Source organism: Megalobrama amblycephala, linkage group LG1, assembly GCF_018812025.1.
Source record: "Megalobrama amblycephala isolate DHTTF-2021 linkage group LG1, ASM1881202v1, whole genome shotgun sequence".
Taxonomy (NCBI): Eukaryota; Metazoa; Chordata; class Actinopteri; order Cypriniformes; family Xenocyprididae; genus Megalobrama; species Megalobrama amblycephala.
In genome coordinates, this window is record NC_063044.1 from 19,496,835 (window position 1) to 19,516,290 (window position 19,456).

General features: G+C 38.8%; 1 protein-coding gene across 1 annotated transcript in view; it reads right to left on the reverse strand.

The window, feature by feature from the left end:
* Positions 1 to 19,456, reverse strand: part of LOC125244357 (gastrula zinc finger protein XlCGF57.1-like) — a 213,091-nt gene that overhangs the window by 128,879 nt on the left and 64,756 nt on the right. The window lies entirely within an intron of this gene.

The following is a 19,456-nucleotide window of genomic DNA, read 5'->3' on the forward strand; positions in this document are numbered from 1 at the left end:
CCGTACATGTTTGAACTGGAATCAGACCCAGATGATGAAGAGACTCCGGCAGAAGAAACACAATTGAGAATGGAGCAGGACGTCTCTGAATGGTTATTTGATACATTTATGTACTTATAGAGTTTTAATCGCGCCCCCTTTGCAATTATGGATGTGCAACACGCACACACACACTGTGATAACGTTCGCGCAATTTTTTGAAACTACAAACACAAATACTGTGATAACGTTTGCCAAGTAAACATACACAGTTTTTAATACAATATCTTTAAAAAAAAAATATATATATATATATACGTGTGGATACACACTATACAAACAAGGTTTAAATTATATACACAGACATTCTACGACGACGACAACAACTTTAGACGCATTTGTTATTGAATTGGCTGACATGGACTGAAATGACTATTTGCTCAAAAAACATTAAATACACTTACTTCTTCTGGAGGTGACGTTGGATCGCGAACAGTAGGCAACGATCCACACTTGAGGATTAACTTTGAAGCAAGACCTGCTTTGAATTGACCCTCGTTCTCAAAACAGTCAGTCAAAAAATGATTCGCGCAAACATAAACGTATTTTGGAATTTTGAGTGGCGCCTTTCTTTCGTAAATAAAATCCATCCACTGCGTTTTCAGTGGCTCTGATGTCAGAAGTAAGTGAAAACTACTATGTTCATTATTACATCCCACAACAGAACACTTATGTTTCTGAGGAGACATTACCGGCTGTCGTTGAAACAATGGAGGATGGTTGACAGATCACTGAGGGCGGGGTCTATGCCAAAACCAGATTGTCAATCAAACCACGTGGGTGGGGCTTAGCGCAATTCTACGTCACAGTGAGAGCAATCTTAGAACAGGGCGTTCTGAGACAGTGCTTATGAATTATTGAGATTGTAAAAAAAAACACTGGGTGGATTTTTCTCATTCTAGGGTGGTTTTGCTCACACACTGCCAACACACATTTATGGTCAAACACCATGTAAAAGTAAATTTTGCATAATAGGTGCCCTTTAAACTATGAGTCATGCATGCCTGGCCAGCGGGGTGTACAGTATATGTTAACTATTACACTGTGGTGTATAGTATATTAAAGTAACATAGAGTAGAAAGCATTTATGTATTAGATACAAGGGAATTGTAATGCTGTAGATAAGGCATATTTTACAGACGAAAAGAAGACGGACACAGAGGAGAAGAGCCAAGAGGAGAGCTAACAGGAGGAAAAGCAGGCTACGTCAGAAACACCTTAAAAGGATTGTGGAAGACTTGGCAGCTCTCCAACTGATGACAGCAGAAGAGAAGTTAACATCGGCAGTGAACTGTTTGAGTATAAAAGACTGATGAGAAGACTGGCCAGACAGATACTGATTGAGCAGTGTCTCTCGACGCTAGAAGCCCTGCTTATTACACCTTTGATTGAAACTTTACTTTGTTTTGTTAAACTTTGTTAATAACCTTTGTTTGCCTTTACTTTTGTTAAATTGTAATTAAAACTATTACTACATTAATTACAAATAACTGTCTACCGATATTTTTATTACTAAACCCTTGAGCACGAACAGACCACACAGAAGTCTTCTGAACAAATTGTAAGTATTGTTTGAATGCTTATGATTTAGGTCAGATTTGACTTACTCAACCTAACCTGAGAATAATAAATAATAAGGTTAAAGGTGTTAAGGTTGTGACACTGTCACACAAAATGCATGTTTTACCGCTCTATTTATTACAATGATTTTATGTATAATGGAGTTTTAATTGGTTTACATGTGTTTTAGTCCATTTTATTCCTCTTAACATTTTAAGTGTGTATGTCTTTAAGAGATGAATGGTTGGCCTGTCATGTGACCAGTCACATGACAGGAAGCAGGAAAAATATCTGTATAAAGAGAGCAGCATGGCAACAAACAGAGGGTGCTTCTCAATATCCCTCCTCGTCTCCTCGCTCCTCCGTCCTCCATCCTATGACCCGGAAAACAATCGAGCTCAGCCATCTTAAAGGACATCTCAATTCTCTAATCGCACCGCGAGGAGGCGAGGATCGAGGAGTGAGGAGGCTTCCTGAGGAGTTATGAGCGAGGATACACAGGTGCATCCTTTGCGGAAGTCTTTCTCATTGAGAAACGTGACGCACGCATAAATTCTCCTCCCCCTTCTTATCTGTCACAATAATTTAAATGTATGCTTTACTTTTACAGATTAAATAAACTTTATATCTCATATATTTCAACTAGGCATCTTGCTTTATTAATATTTATTATATTTTTTAAAATAACCAAACTTTAACAACATGTGGGTAGATCCCTCGAGCGCAGCTGATGACGCTTTGAAGTGACGCTAAAGGGAGCGAGGATTTGTCATTTCACTTGATTCAATTCCTCCGTCCTCTCGTCTTTTCCTTGCGTCCTTCCCTCGCATCCTGGAGGGGTGGAGCTAAGACGCGAGGAAAGGAAGCAAGGAAAGGAAACGAGGATGCACAAATAAGAATTGAGAAGCACCCAGAGACTCACTAACAGTCATCTTAACTGGATTGTGGAGTTACCATTTGCGGACTTACCTCTCCAGACAACTTTTGGACTATCACTACTTGGACATTTGTATATACACTGGTGGACACTCACATTGGGACTTTTATCAGCACACTAGGATTCTTGGACTGTTTTAGGGTATGGTACTTGGGACTGTATGCTTTTAACAGACTGAGTTTTCCTGGTTTTATTGTGTTGTTTTAAAGTTCCTGTGAATATTGTAAATACACAATTCTTATTTAACTTTATCACCGTTTTATGTCTAATTCTTTTAACCACTAACAAACTCACACAGTAAAATCTGACCCCATTTTAAATCATGTGACTCAACCAATTTGGCTGATCGTTACAAGGTAAAAGTTACACACCAAAAAACACTTTACAAAGTTTCTTTCCTTCCTTGTCTTCTCTTTCTTCTTTTTCTTCCCTTTCTGGTTCTTCTTTTTCTTGTACTTGTTGCGCTTTTTTCCGTTTTTTCTCTGATAATCAGAAGAGGAGGAGGAGGAGGATGAAGACGACAAGGAAGATGATGTAGGGGAGTAAGATGCTGCTTGCTTAAATGACTCTGATGAGTTAGAAAAATCTGAGTCATTGATAGTAGCTGAAACATCTATCCCAGCACTACTTTTGTTCTTGTCTAATGCAGAGAGAGAGAGAGAGAGAGAGAGAGAGAGAGAGAGAGAGAGAGAGAGATTAATACTGATACACAGAACACCAAAATACAGTTATAACCTCATCAGAATAAATATATATTTTTTTTATTGTCAGAGATAAGCATTCTTAAAATGTTTTAATTTGTCATTAAAAACTACTTAAAGTATTGTTACACCAACCATTAAATTTGAGGTAAACCATTTGCAAGTGTAGCAATGACAGTGTAGCTGCACAGCCCCCTCTGTTGGTGAAAATAATCACTACACGACTGCTCCGATAACCAACAGGCTGCTATGTTGGTCGGGCTTTTTTGCAATGTATTTGCGGGTTATTTTGAATGACCTATAAAACGGGGACATTTCCAGGGACAGCTAATAGAAAGATAATTTAGATTTAGAATAACTAACTTTTTGATACGTGTAATAATTCCAAACGAATGTCCCAAAAATAAATTAATTAACTTAAAAACTAAATCCCTCTCTTTTTTGCCGCCCTAGGCGGCTGCCTAGTTCGCCTATAGGCACGCGCCGGCCCTGACAAAAAAAAAAAAAAAAAAAAAAAAGAGTAATTTTTGGGAGTTGTTAAATTTATATAAAAGTCCCGAAGTAATAAAGGTAAAACAGTTAAAATAAAAATCTTTAGATAGACTACTAGATTTCATTTGAAAATAATCAGCCAGACCTTTCTATACATGCCTACTTTACGTCAATGGTCCTTTTCTGACACAGTTATGACACAAAATGTAACATAAAAGGAAATGACATCATCTCTTTAACCCTCTGGGGTTCTTCATTTAGGAGTCAAAAGTGATGTCTCGTGCATATACTTTAATGAGTGCCAGACATCACTGCCGTTGTCAGAGTGCGATCAGACCTCACTAAGCGAGTGCTGAATGCAGTTGGACATTGTGGTGTTTTAGAGGTAAAAAATGATATAAATACTGTTCAGTTTCTCACACAAACCGATCGTTTTGTGTCTTAGGACATCAATGTGTCGTCACGAGCCGCAGGGTTTAATTTGGATTTGTCTAAGCAAGTTTTATTTAGTCTTATAGTAGAAGTTCCCATTCACTCCTATTATTTGACTGACAGACAGCAGCGGTTGCAGTTAAAAATCATCATTTGTGTTCTACTGAAGAAACAAAGTCACCTACATCTTGGATGCGCTGGGGGTAAGCAGATAAACATCACATTTTCATTTTTGGGTGAACTATCCCTTTAGTGTGTGTGTTTCGTTTCTGTGTCTTACCGGTTCCTGGAAAGCCCAAAAGGAGTGACCCACGAACAGGAAACCAGTTTTATTGCATCCTGAAGGGGAGGAGATACCCAATTAAGGATGTGTGGATTAAAATGTATTTTACATGTATACTTTGATGAATTATTATGGGGGGAAGCCTTTGGTTAAAGGAAAACTTCATCTTGGGTGTGACTTGTGAGGTTGAAAGTCTATGTGAAGTGTGAAATGTACTGATTAACAAATGGAGTGTTATGATTGGTCCGTTTGAATACTAAGGGAGGGGGCCAAGAGTATAAAAGAGCAGTGGAAATGAGGGGTGTTTGTTGGATTTTAAATAGTTTTTTTTTTTTCTTCCCTGTGTTAATCTTGCCCATTCATTGGATATGTTGCTTTAGCTTCTGCTATGTCTACTTGAAACTTGTGGATCCCGAAAATTAGTGATGGCGAAATGAAGCTTTGTGAAGCACAGAGGCTTTCCCCTCAAGTGTATTGTAAAAAGGTTCATTACTCAAAGCTTTTCAACATGGTGCACACTAACGACATCTAGTGGTCAAAAGGTGGAAAAAACTGCCTTTGCGTCCCTGACGACCCCACTATTATTGAACTGTTTCATGTAATAAATCAGTCTGTGCTATGAAAAGCGTATAAAACAATGTAAATTATTATTATACAATAAAAAAGTCTTTCACGTGTAATTTCACTTACACAATTTGAATAAATGAGTCTGAATAAAATTTGGGGGAAGAAATAGGCAAGCGTTGACATATATTATCAAAATAAATGATTGTTATTGAAAGTATGAAGTGGGAATAAATACAAACTGAACACATGTAAATATTTATTAACATCAATGAAGATTATTAAATGCTGTAGAAGTATTATTATTTTTAGTTCATGTTATCTAAAGTAGTTTACTAAGGTTAGTTTAACTTTATTGTAAAGTGTTGCCATTATTACTGTAGATGTTCTACAAATATATATATATATATATATATATATATATATATATATATATATATATATATATATATATATATATATATATATATATATATATATGTTTTAGGTGAGCATTGCTGATGGAGTTACAGTGAAGAAAACAAAGCTTATGCGATGCAACCATCAGAGACCTACAAAACATGTGTGATCTGCTTGGAGTGATGTTCACACGGGAGGAGCTGTCAACACACTCATTAACTGGATTAAAGGGAGGTGCATCAGACAGTGTGAAACCAAGAAGCTTGTCAATGCCATTTTTGGCATGGTACTACTTACATTATTTTGTAATCACTGAATCGTGTAAACTTGTCTATTGTGGCACTAAATATTTCTCATAACTGATTTAACTGATTTATTTATTTAGAGTACACTTTTTTTTTTTTTAATAAGTATATTTATTAATTTTTAAATATTTCAAAACAAGATTTAAAATCGAACAAGAGGGAAAAAAAAAAAAAAAAAAAAGGCTTACCACCTCATTAAATCAATTTAAGAAATAAATGAGATAGAGAATGACATCAACATACAAACAACATACCTTAGACATTTTTGCTCCAATGTGCCGCACATATTTAAACCTCATTAAACAAACCCTCTAATAAGAATAGAGGATATATCTAAGCCCATATATACCAAAAATGGGTCCCACCTTCTATGAAAGAGGATATCTTTATTATAAGAAGCACAGGTTAAGTAGTCTAATGATACATATTCCAATGTAACCCTGTGCCATAGGGACCTAGAAGGGGCTTTATCGACTAACCAATTTAAAAGAATGCATTTTCTTGCACAGAATGTTAGGAATTTACAAAGCGCCTTTTTATGTTTGTCTACGATAATGTCATCGTATATTCCAAGCAACAAGTGTTTTGGACCGTAGCCAATATTAATAGATAAAATAGCATTAAGTTCTTGTTCAACCATAATCCAAAACTTCTGAATCTCCCTACAGAACCAGAGACAGTGAATAAGATCTCCTTCCTCGGTTTTACATTTTGGACACGTTGGCGAGCAGTCTTCTTTAAACTTATGCCTCCGTGAAGGAGAAATGTGAGCTCGGTGCAAAATTTTCAACTGCATTGCTTTTACTCTATTACATATGCTTAAGGTCCCAGCATTCTTCCATGCTTCCTCCCATTGATCGTCTGTGATTTGTATATCAAGTGTCCTTTCCCATGTCTCCTTCAAGGAATCTGTATTTGAGACACCACAGTCCTTGAGAACCTTGTAAAAAGAACCAGCAGAACTGTTCATTTGTGAAAAAAGATGTCTCTCCACGGCCGAAGTGTCCTGGTTTGTGAGCAAAGTAGTGTCCTTTTTCACAAAGTCTCTCAATTGTAAATAACGAAAAAAATCCTGTCGTGGAATACTATACTTAATGACTAATTGGTCAAATGACATTAAAGTGCCTCCCTCAAATAGATCACGTAAAGTGGCAAGACCTTTATGTGCCCAGGCTCGAAAATTTGGGTCTACAGTCCCTGGCAAGAAGTCATAGTTATCACAAATGGGAGTAAAAATTGAGGTGAGTTGGAGCCGGCCCTCCAAACGCCTAATAACTTGCCATGCCTTGATAGCACTTATTGTAATGGGGTTACTACAAACGACTTTCAAGGATTTAAACTTTTTAAGAAAAAGCAAATTTACTAAGGGAAGTTTACTAAGTGAACTTTCAATATCAAACCACACTGTTCTGGACCCTTTATGTACCCAGTCAGAAATGTAACGCAAATGAACACTTAACTGATATTTCCGAATATCTGGAAGGTCGAGACCTCCCACTGAAGATGAAAGCATTAATGTTGAAATTTTTATACGTGCTCTTTTTTTGGCCCATATAAAGGAACTAAACCAGCCATTCAATTTCTTAATGGTTTTATGTGTAAAATTTATTGGAATCATTTGAATGGGGTAAAGTAATCTTGGAAGAATATTCATCTTCAGGAGGGAGATCCGCCCCAACCAAGAAACAGGAAGGACATTCCACCTTTCTAAGTCCAACCGAATACGTTCAAAAAGTGGGAGAAAGTTTGCTTTATACATCTGTTCAAAGGAGGGGGTAACATTAATGCCCAAATATATTAAACCCTCAGGGGTCCATCTAAATGGGAAGGATGGTAAACCTTGGGGTATTTGTTTCAAGCCACCTATAGGCATTGCCATTGACTTACAATAATTAATTCTATATCCTGAAAATGTACCGAATTTGTCAATTGTGTCTAAGAGAGCTGGGATAGAGGTATCAGGATTCACCATGAATATCAAAATATCATCGGCATATAAGGCAATCTTATGTTGATTGTTTGCTATCGTTAACCCACAAATTTCATTATTTGATCTTATAGCCTCTGCCAATGGCTCAATTATCAAGGCAAATAAAAGAGGTGAGAGAGGGCAGCCTTGTCTTGTCCCTCTCCCAACTTTAAATGTAGAGGAGCGACAACCATTAGTGAGCACGGCACTAAGAGGTTCATTATACAATAACTTGACCCACTTAATAAAGTGCTCACCAAGACCAAATTTATATAACGTATGAAATAAGTAGGGCCATTCGATGCGATCGAATGCCTTCTCCGCATCTAAAGAAATCACAAGACCGTCTACTGACCGCTGTTTAGCAAACTGTATCACATTCAACAAGCAACGCATGTTATTGACAGAGTTACGTCCTACAATAAATCCTGTTTGGTCATCCTTTATTAGAGCAGGGAGAAGGCATCCTAATCATGTTGCTAATATTTTAGAAAGAATCTTCAGATCTACATTTAGCAGTGAAATAGGTTGATATGACGAACAGTCCTCCGCTTGCTTGCCTTTTTTCAAAATCAGGGATATATTTGCTTCTCTCAGGGACTGTGGCAAATGGCCTATTACAAATGAGTCATTGAGCATATTTAGCAAGGGGTCAACTAATAAATCTCTAAATTCTTTGTAAAATTCACAACTTAGCCCATCTGGTCCAGGTGCTTTTCCAGATTGCAAAGCCTTTATGGCTTCTAAAACTTCCTTTTTAGATATGGGAGCGTTAAGGGATGAGGTCTGATCCTCTGATAAAGTGGGTATGTTAAGGGTGGAAAAGAAAAGCTCTGTAGACTGTGTTGTATCCCCTTCTAATTCTGACTTATATAAATTTTCGAACCATTCTTTAAATATATTATTAATAGATAAGCTGTCCAGGAAGCGTTTACCGCTACCATCAACAATGGACAGGATAGACTGAGAGTCAGACTTTTTCTTCGTTAGATATGCCAAATATTTCCCCACTTTATCCCCATGTTCGAATATTTTCTGTTTAGCAAAACGTAATTTAACTTCCGCTTGTTTTGTTAGAAGAGAATCTAAAGCAGATCTAAGTGCAGAAATTTCCTTCATCTTACCAGGGGTTGGTTTTTTAATGTATAATCTCTCAGCATCCTTAAGCTTCGATTCTAAGATCTCTTTTTGTTTGGCTTGTCTGCGCCTTTTACTTAGTGTGTATGATATAATAAGGCCTCTAGAAAAAGCTTTGGCTGTTTCCCATAATAAAGATGAGTCTTCAGTTGAGGCAGAGTTAATAGACATGAAAGAGTTAAACTCCTCTGTAAAATATTAGAGTACACTTTAAAGAAGTGTCCATCTGCAAACATTAATGAGTTAAGAGGAGCAGCAAGAAACAAGCTTAACAATACAAGCAAGCTGTTCAGGAAAGGGTAGGTTAAGACAGCAATTTGTGATCTAGGGCAGGGTGATAGAATATTTGCCTTCCTATGGCGTGAGTTTGGGCTGTTTTTTTTCTTTTAAGTTGTGGTTACCTCAACTTCATTTTCATTTTAAGGTCAACAAACCCTTAAAACCATATTGATATAATATCATAATGGTGAATACCCCAGAAATCTTAAAAAGGAAACTGGAAATGTGTTTACTGTAATGCAGTTACAGTGGATCCCTTCCTTTGTACAGTACAGTAGTTATTATTAAATATCAAACCATCATGTGTTGTTATTATTATGATATGCACAAGGAAAGGAAGGTAAATAATACCCATATTGCACATTTTACATATGGTACATCTTAAACAGACAGATGCCTTGTTGGTCAGTAACTTAAAGGTGCTGTATAGATTTTTGAATGTAATGTTTTGTAGAAAAAAGTAATTTTATGACTTTGCATTATGCTGATGTATTATTTGTTTGTGTGTGTGTGTGTGTGTGTGTGTGTGTATTTTACAGATCTTACAACATTCGAGACGAGGAGTAAAGGATGTTGGATACAGTTTCTGAATTTCTATAAATCTGTAAAATATGTGTTCTATGTTTTATTGTTTTGGTTATCTCTTTAGTGCAGATGTTATTACTTTAAACACATTTAACAAATGTCTGTTACTGGGGTCTAAGCAGATGGAATATGCTAAATAATACAACTGTCTTGTATTTTATCTGTATAGTTTCATTAGTTAATTTGGGTTAATTTTTGCCCTTTTAATTTTATTGGTTTGTATCTGAAAAATGTTATGAATCAGAAATCATTCAATAAATGTGATTAGACAACTACATAATGTGGTAACAACTACATAAAAGGACAGTAGGAATACAAATTCTAATAAAATAAATAAAACAACTTTTCTGTACCAAAATTTAAAGTATCAAATTGTCAGATTGTTCTGTTACACATAAAAAGTATCAGGTTTCAATCATATTTTTTATCTTCAAACTGTCTTTTCAACTTGTCTGGTTCAAATTTAAATGAACTATTTCCTTTAAAAGAACATTAATGAATGTATATGGTACATAATTCTCATTTTGTTTTTAAAACCTTTTTTCCAGCCTGCTATAATGACCTGTCCCGAATACTCCCATGAAAAATTATAGGACCTAATGAAAAGTGAGTTCTATTGGCAATTCAAGTGCGTTTGTGGTAAGTAAATTTATAAAACAATTAATTTTTGTCAAAGCAGTTTTAGTATAACTTCTAGGGGTTAAATGGATTGTTGTGGATCCGTGATCTGTGGAACAGGCCCCAGGGTTCGGCATGCGTGTGTTTCACAGATTAATTGCAAGTTTAACCACCATAGATTGAAAGCTTATAATTTGCACATGTTTTGTCTTGCTAGTTTATACATTTAATAGATTTTAAACCATTCCAATGCTAGAAGAGAATATAAAAGAGAATATAATTCGGTAATCACGAGCTGGTATCTGAGATAAAAAAAAAGAAAAGATAAATCATATCAGAACTATTGCAGAACTTTAAATGTAAAATTTACAACCCAGCAATACTACTGAAAACCAAAGTGACACATTTCATAGAAAAAACACTGTTAGGATTCATGTCTGGTCTCTGGGCCATTCCAAAACTTTCATCTTTCTTTGCTGAAGTCATTCTTCTGTTGATTTAGATGTGTTATGGATTTTTGTCATATTGAAACGTGTAATTTCTCTTCACTTGCAGCTTTCTAGCAAACATCAGAAGGTTCTGTGCCAAAATTGACTGATACTTGGATTCATGTTTCCCTCCACATTCACTAAAACCCCAGTTCCAGCTGAAGAAAAGCAGCCCCAAAGCATGATGATGCGACCACCACGTGAAGACAGGTGTGTACTATTTTATGAAGCTGATGAAATATAATGGACCCTTTTCACATTTCTGGGGTTCTTTTCACTCTGGGAGTTGGTGTCATTCTACAAATGCCAATTTTAATAAGCTATTAAAATAATGTAGCTTCATTAAGGACTAACATGAACTAACATGAACAACGGACAAAAGGTGGTTAATAACACGTTTTTCTGTGGAGTGACAAACTCAGAACACATATTGAATATGTCACTTATGTTATATTGTTATATTGAACACACATATTAATATTGCTTTACAGGTACTTTAATACTGTCACCTCACAGCAAGGTGTTTCCACCATACAGATGTGCGCTTTTGACAAACCTGAGGATTCAAAATTTTCCAAATTTGAACACATTGCATGCTGGGATTCATTTCAGTAATTTCAGACCATTCTCTCCATGTTCTGCTTTTTCTAGTTTCAAATGTCTCAGTCTAGGGTTTCTGTCACAAATAACAAATGCACATTCTGATCAGATGACATGTAACCAATTAAGATGGCTGTATGCCATGTAAAATACACCTAAATTTAAAATTAAGAAGATTTACTTTACAAATTACAAAGATAAATGTTAAATTGTTATTATGGACATAAACCTTTAATATTATCTACATATTTAATTACAGATTATTTTTGTAATTTTACATGCATTGTATATAATGTAAAAATACAGTAATTGTGTATATATATATATATATATATATATATATATATAAAAAAGATAATTACTGTAATTAGTCAATCAACTCAACAAAGCTCCAAACTCAAACAGTGTGGACGGTCCTGTTTGATAAAGGTGGGGTTTGAACTGAAACTGAATCCATCAAACAGGTTTGGACAAGGGAATCACATCAGACGCCCAGAAAATAATCGTCCCAGCCTGTCCCCAGAGTATAAGAAGGTCTGTAAATCCTTCAGGAACAAAAACATTTGTGTCGCTAACAGACGAGGACAGACAAGGTGAGTTCACACACTGTAAAAAATCCTAGTTTTATGGAAAATAACCTTTTTTACAGTAGTTTTCTGTTATTGTAAAATTACAAATCTTTAAATTAATCGTTTGAGTTATTTTAAGGATTATTTCATTAATGACAAATTACAGTAATTCTCATTTTTTTAATATGGGAAAATTACTGCATTATTTATATAACATTTTTTCTTAAATGACAAATTCATGTAAAATTACAAACGGTATCTGTAAATCAACAACTTGACCTATTTTAAGTGTTTTATCATTTTTCATACAGGAAAATTACTGTATTATATAGTATTTTTTCTGTTTTCTTAAATTAGATATAAATTATATGTAAAATTACAGGAATAATCATAATCTGTAATTAAACATGTAGCTCGTTATGTTAAAAGTTGATATCCATACTAACAGTTTCTTCTTTGTAATTTTAAAGTAAGTCTTATTGGTTTTTGTATTTAGCTGTATTTTTATATTCAAACTCTGTAATTCTGGTTACAAATCTAGCAAACTAAATGAATTGAATTGAATGAATTGGTCAAATGGTGTTTTCACACATGCTTACAACCAGGGTTAGGTGCTGCTGTGCTGTTCACTATTCACTGTTATTTAGGGTTAAATCAGGGTTAGGGAAGAGTTTGTCTATACTTGTGACTTACAGTTACATTCACATGACCAATAGTGACCCTTTCACTTTTGAACACATTTGAACAAACTGAAAATGTTGAAAAATATTTTAGGAGGTCTTGCAGTCATTTACAACGAGAATTGGAATGTTATGCAGGATTGCAGAAGACCCAGAGGCAAAAGGAGGAAGTTAAAAGAATTTATTCAGAGTCCCAAGCAAAATACAACGTAAACAGACTGCCAGGCGTCATCACACAGCGCGCTGCAGCTGGAGAACAGAAGAGAAAGCAACAGTTTGTTCCCTGAAGGAAGCCCAAGTTCTCAAAGGCTTGGTGGTCAATCTGGAGAGTCTCAGGAGGTAGGAAAACACCAAGGCTGGTAGATGGTTGTAACGATCGGCCCTATCGGTCGATTTTACATTGATTGAAATTGGGGTCAGATTATACTGTGTGAGCTTTTAGAGTGTTTAAAAAGATGAGACAGACAACAAATGAATAAATAAAAGTATATTTACAATATTCACAAGGAACTTAAAACAACACAATAAAACTAGAATAACTTAGGCTGTTTAAAAGCGTGGAGTCCGTTTGCACCATACCCTAAAACAGTCCTTAAGAGTCCTAGTAGAGTGCTGATAAAGTCCCAATGTGAAAGTGAGAAATGTCCACCGGTGTATATACAAAGTCCACGGAAGTGTTAATCCAATGAAAAAAGTGATGTGGTTTGCTGGAGAGGTGAGTGTAACTCACTAAATGTAACTCCACGGTCCAGCTACACGTGATCACGTTTGTAATGAGGGGGCTGATTGTTTGCCATGCTGCCTCCTTTATGCTGGCTTACTTCCTTGTTCCTGTCATGTGATCAGTCACATGACAGGCAGACCCATACACATTTAAAGACATACACACATTAAATAGATAAGAGGAATAAAATGGACTAAAACACATGTAAACCAATTAAAACTCTATTATACATAAAATCATTGTAATAAATAGAGCAGTAAAACATGTATTTTATGGGACAGTGTCACATGGTAGAGACCAGGGCTGCAGACAGAAGTCTCAGACAGACGGACCACGAGTTCAGGTACTGGGACTCAGACTGATAACACACACACACAAGTAGAGTTATAACGGTTGTAGAGAGATACTGCAATAGCACACCACACTAACTGTGAGATAATTACCTGACACAGACACCGAACAGGTGCAGATGCGAAAGCGCGAACGCCGGCAGAAATGAGGAACAGCTGAAATGAATCAGCAAAGATGAACAGAGAAGGGAAAAAGACAGAAAACTAATGCTGCGTTCACACCGAACGCGTCTGGGGCGTCTGATTTACATGTTAAGTCAATGTAAACGCGGGTCTAGTCATCCTGCAACACGAATCAAGCATATAGTGTGGCGCGGCGCCAATTGAGGGTTCACACGCCTAACGCCCTAGACGCCCGAGTTGAAAAATCTGAACTTTGGCGAAAATTCGCGGCGCGTTAACCAATCAGGGACTCTGCTTTGGTAACGTGTTTATGACGTGATTAGCGGTGGAGACCAGAACAATGATAATAGTCTGTGTGTGGCCACCTATGATGTGTCATCATATTTTTATCGAGACAGGAATAAAAAGGACCTTGCCTGGAAGAGGATAAGCGAAGAAATCGGACAATTTGGTTAGTTGTAAAACGCTTTGCAAGATTTTAGCCGTTGATCATAGCCCACCTGCTAGCTAGCAAAAGCCGGCCGACATAACAGAGTTAAATTGCCGCTACCAGTTTCCAACTGACGAGATGATTTATTCAGAGGATCTGTGCAGAAAGAGATGGAAGCCCCTCACATGACGCGAATTCGCATCTGAACACACTTTGTTTAGACGCGTGAATAGAGCGAATTTGACGTGCATCTGACTTCAAAATGTTCAAGCGTCCAACTAGACGCGTCAGACACGAATTTGACACCCCAGACGCGTTCAGTGTGAACGCAGCATTAGAAACAATCAAACCTGGCTCATGACAGTACCCCTCCCCCGAGGAGCGCCCCCTGGCGCTCATGAGGAACAGGACTGGCGAGAGCAAAGGAAGTCATCAATGAGCAAGTGGTCCAGGACGTCCCGGGCTAGAATCCAGCTCCTCTTCTCGGGACCGTAACCCGCCCAATCAACCAGATACTGGTAGCCCCCCGGCGGCGCACATCCAACAGTTTCCTAAGGGGGGAACCCTCGACCAGAACTGGACAATGGGTGGGTTGGGCGGGAGCGCAAACAACTGGTTTAACACAAGAAACATGAAAGACTGGGTGGACGTGGAGCAAGTTGGGAGGCAATTTGAGTTTGACGGCCACAGGACTAATGACTTTGACAATGGAAAAGGGACCGATGAAGCATGGAGCCAATTTGCGGGATTCACTTTGCAGGGGCAAATCCCAGGTGAACAACCACATCTTTTAACTGCACACGTATCTGGGAGCTTTGATGCAATGGCGATTGGCAGTACAACGAGTGCGCTCTCTGTTGCAACATAAAGCGGATCTCACTGTCCTCCAGGTGCGTTGGCAACGACGGATAAACGCTTGGACCGAAGGAACAGAGGCTTCAGTCTCCTGAGAGGGAAACAGAGGAGACAAGCCGAGAGATGACTGAAACAGTGATAACCCGGTGGCAGAAGAGGGGAGAGAATTATGGACATACTCAACCCATGGTAACTGCTCGCTCCAGGACGAAGGGTTGCAAAAGGCCAAAGTACGGAGCATCCGACCCAAAATCTAGCTAGTACATTCTGCTTGCCCATTTGTCTTGAGGATGGAATCCTGACGACAAGCTGGCAGAAGCACCAATCTGCCGGCAGAATTCCCTCCAGAATTGAGATGCAAATTGAGAGCCTCTGTCCGAGACGACGTCTGAGGGAAGACCATGCAGAGGAAAGACGTGCTCAATGACAATTTGCCAAATTTTCTTTAGCAGAGGGGAGTTTACAGAGCGTAACGGAGTTGGCGGCTTTCAAAAAATGGTCTACAATTGTAAGGATGACTGTGTTATTGGCTGAAGAAGGAAGACTGGTAACGAAATCCATGGCGATATGAGACCATGGACGGGACGGAACCGGGAGAGGTCTATGGAGTCCCCCGGAAGAAGAATTATTCGACTTTGTTTGTGCGCAGACAGCACACGAAGCGACAAACCGGCGCATGTCACGAGCCCTTGAGGGCCACCAAAAACATTGACTGACAGCCACGAGAGTTCCTCTTACCCCAGGATGAACAACCAATTTAGAAGAATGTCTCCAGCGGAGGACAGCGGGATGCATGGACTGTGGAACGAACAACTGACCTGGAGGCATTGACGAGGAACAGAAACATTAGTTAAAGCCACCTCGACCTGTCTCTCGATACCCCAAGTCACGCCCCCCACCACACAACCCTCTGGTAAGATAGGTTCTGTGGAGGATGCGCTCTCCGAGGTACCGAACTGACAAGATAGAGCGTCAGGCTTCGTGTTCTTTGAGCCAGGCCGGTACAAAATGGTGAAATCAAAGCGGCCAAAAAAAAGCGCCCAACGAGCCTGGCGGGCATTTAGCCGCTTTGCTGTTCGAATATACTCGAGATTCCTATGATCCGTCCATACAATGAACGGAACAGCGGAAACCTCTAGCCAGTGGCACCACTCACCCAACGCCAGGCGAATGGCGAGAAGCTCGTGATTGCCGATATCGTAATTACGTTTGGCTGGTGAAAGACGATGAGAAAGTAGGCACAAGGATGGACCTTTTCATCAACGGGGGAACGTTGACAAAGTATAGCGCCAACAGCTGCATCAGAGGCATCGACTATGAATTGTCTCCCAGGATCCGGTGTCCGAATGGGTGCTGTGGTGAACAGCTCCTTAAGCTTATTAAATGCGAGCTGGGCGGCCTTGGTCCAGACAAAGCGCCTGGAGGAGGTGAGAGCGGTTAGGGGCATGGCAATGAGACTGAAATTTGAAATAAACGGCGATAAAAATTAGCAAACCCCAAGAAACGTTGTAGTGCGGTTCGGGAATCAGGAACGGGCCATTCTTTTACCGCACACACCTTGGCTGGGTCCATACTGATGCCCTCAGCAGACACCACTGAGCCAAGGAATGTTACTGATTGGGCATGGAAAACGCACTTCTCTGCCTTAACGAAGAGCTTATTTTCTAAGAGGCACTGTAAGACGTGACCAACATGCTGGATGTGTGCCTGGAGAGAGGGTGAAAAAATTAGGATGTCATCAAGGTAGACAAAAACAAAAATATTCAGCATGTCTCTCAAGACATCATTTACCAGTGCCTGAAAAAAAGCCGGTGCGTTGACCAGGCCGAATGGAAGAACCCGATATTCAAAGTGCCCAAGCGGTGTATTGAACGCCGTCTTCCATTCGTCGCCCTCCTTTATACGCACCAAATGTTAAGCGTTGCGGAGATCAAGCTTTGTGAAAATTGGAGCTCCCTGCAAGATCTCAAAGGCCGATGACATAAGAGGCAAGGGGTAATGGTTCTTGGCTGTTATGTCATAGAGCCCTTGATAATCTATACAAGGATGCAAGGACCCATCTTTCTTTTTCATGAAGAAAAATCCCACGCCGGCGGGCGAGGTGGATGGGACAATGGTCCCTGCGGCGAGACTTTCAGAAACATATTTCTCAAGAGCTTCGCACTCCGGAGCGGACAACGAGTACAACTGACCGCGGGGGGGGGGTGGTACCGGGAAGTAATTCAATGCTACAGTCATACGGGCGGTGAGGAGGAAGGGATGCAGCCCAGGAAAAACTGAAGACCGCCCGCAGATCGTGATACTCCTCCGGCACTCCAGACAAATCACCAGGTTCCTCCTGTAAAACAGAGACAGAAGAAACAGCAGGGACAGCAGACACAAGACATTGAACATGACATGACAAATTCCAGGACTGAATAGTCCCCTCGACCCAATTAATCTGTAAGGCTTGATTTCCCTGCTAAACGAAAATTTAGATCAAGCATCCTGCAATAAAGCAATAAAACTCACCTAGAGAAGAAGATCTCAGAGAAATAGCAAGGGGCAACGCCTTGCCCTAACTCCAAAAGGGCGCACCACACACACAAACTCTCCTTCTCCCTGACTGAAAGTTATTCAAAACGTATAATGTAACTTGTGTATCTATTGTTTTTCCCTTTTCATGTTTGGTATCATTTTAAAAGTCTCAGTGCGATTGGTAAAATGGTCTCAATTTCACAACAGTCACTAGAATTATGAAGAAGATGGAAAACCAAGGAAAATTCTGTCCTCTTTTTGGGTGGTATTTCTTCTCCTCTCCCCCAAAACAGGTGTTGGTGTAATAAACATTTACGATCCTTTTGTTCTGGTCCTGGTATAAAAGGTAAAGAGCAAAGCAGTCATGTGGGACCCTCTGTAACCAGAACCCCCATACAGAGATGGGTGAATGTCTGAAGACATTCACGTATAACTGTGTGTATATGCATTTCTTTGAGTAATTGATGTTATGCATTTAACATTTCTGAATTGGCTTCTAATTGTCTAATTGTAATGTAATTGGCATGATATATTTTTCCTTGACAAATAAAATGTTATATTTGGTTGATTCTGTATTATTCTTAATCCATTATTTCTAGTAGATCAAAGCGAAGGTATTACCTCAAATCTGTGTTCAGGATTGTTCATGCGAAAGGTTTAATAGATGGAGCATAGTCAATTAAGTCTATTTCGATTTCTGACAATCACTGCCTTAAATAAGTTGCAGTTTTATATCAAAACTATGCTTTTTGTTACGAGTAAGCAGACCGACTTAAAGGTAGATATTTACCCTGCATCCAATGTTTAAGGTCAGAATGACAAGTTTGTGTCTGGGAAGAGTGCTCAATTGGCTGAAGTAACTCTTCTAAAGCGATACTGGGACTGCAGTGAACGAAATAATTGAAGATATAAGGTAATCAGAATAATCGAATATCTAAATTAATACATAACAAATGATTAATTTCTAATTGGAAACACAACCTAAGAGTAATAATAATTTGAAATTGGAGTCAGATTAAACGAGTGAAATTAAGTGAACATTCAGAGACGCTGAAAAGACATACACGCGTTAACCTTCGCCCAGGCGTGTCGGATTCCTTTTTTGTGGCCGATGCGGGGTTCCTCACAAATATGAGGACTATGTTGGACGAGCCAGGGATGACCCAAAACAATAGGGGCAACAGTTGAATGAAAAACACAAAAAATAAATAGTCTCTTGATGGTTGCCAGAGATGGTGAGAATCACTGGTACGGTGACATGGTGAATGCCAGGCAGCTCATTGCCGTCTAGTCCAAACACAGGGGTAGGACTTTCTAACTTGCAGACAGGAATGTTCCTCTCCCGAGCGCATTCCTCGTCCACAAAATTTCCCTCCCTATCTCACTAACAGTGAGATAATTACCCAACACAGACATGAACAGACAGCAGGGAGAAATAACCAGACCAATCAACACAGATCAGGTGCGGACGTGAAAGCAGGCAGAAATGATGAACAGCTGAAACGAATCAGCCAAGATGAACAGAGAAGGAAAAAAAACAAAACAAAAAAACAATCAAACCTGGCTCATGACATGGAAAGTGTTGCGTGTAACTGTGCCTGAATTCACTTCATTTGAGTCCATTGTTTTACAGATTAATGGCCCAGTTCCAACTGTTCTTGTTAACATTTATTGTCCAACACTGACTTTTTAACCCTTAAATGCATCAATGTTTTGCCAATCATTCTTACATGTTTGGGTCTTTAGCGACCCGGATCTATATCTAACACGGATAGCTTCACCAGATCCTCCATCAAGTGACAGTGACAGTGACATCAATA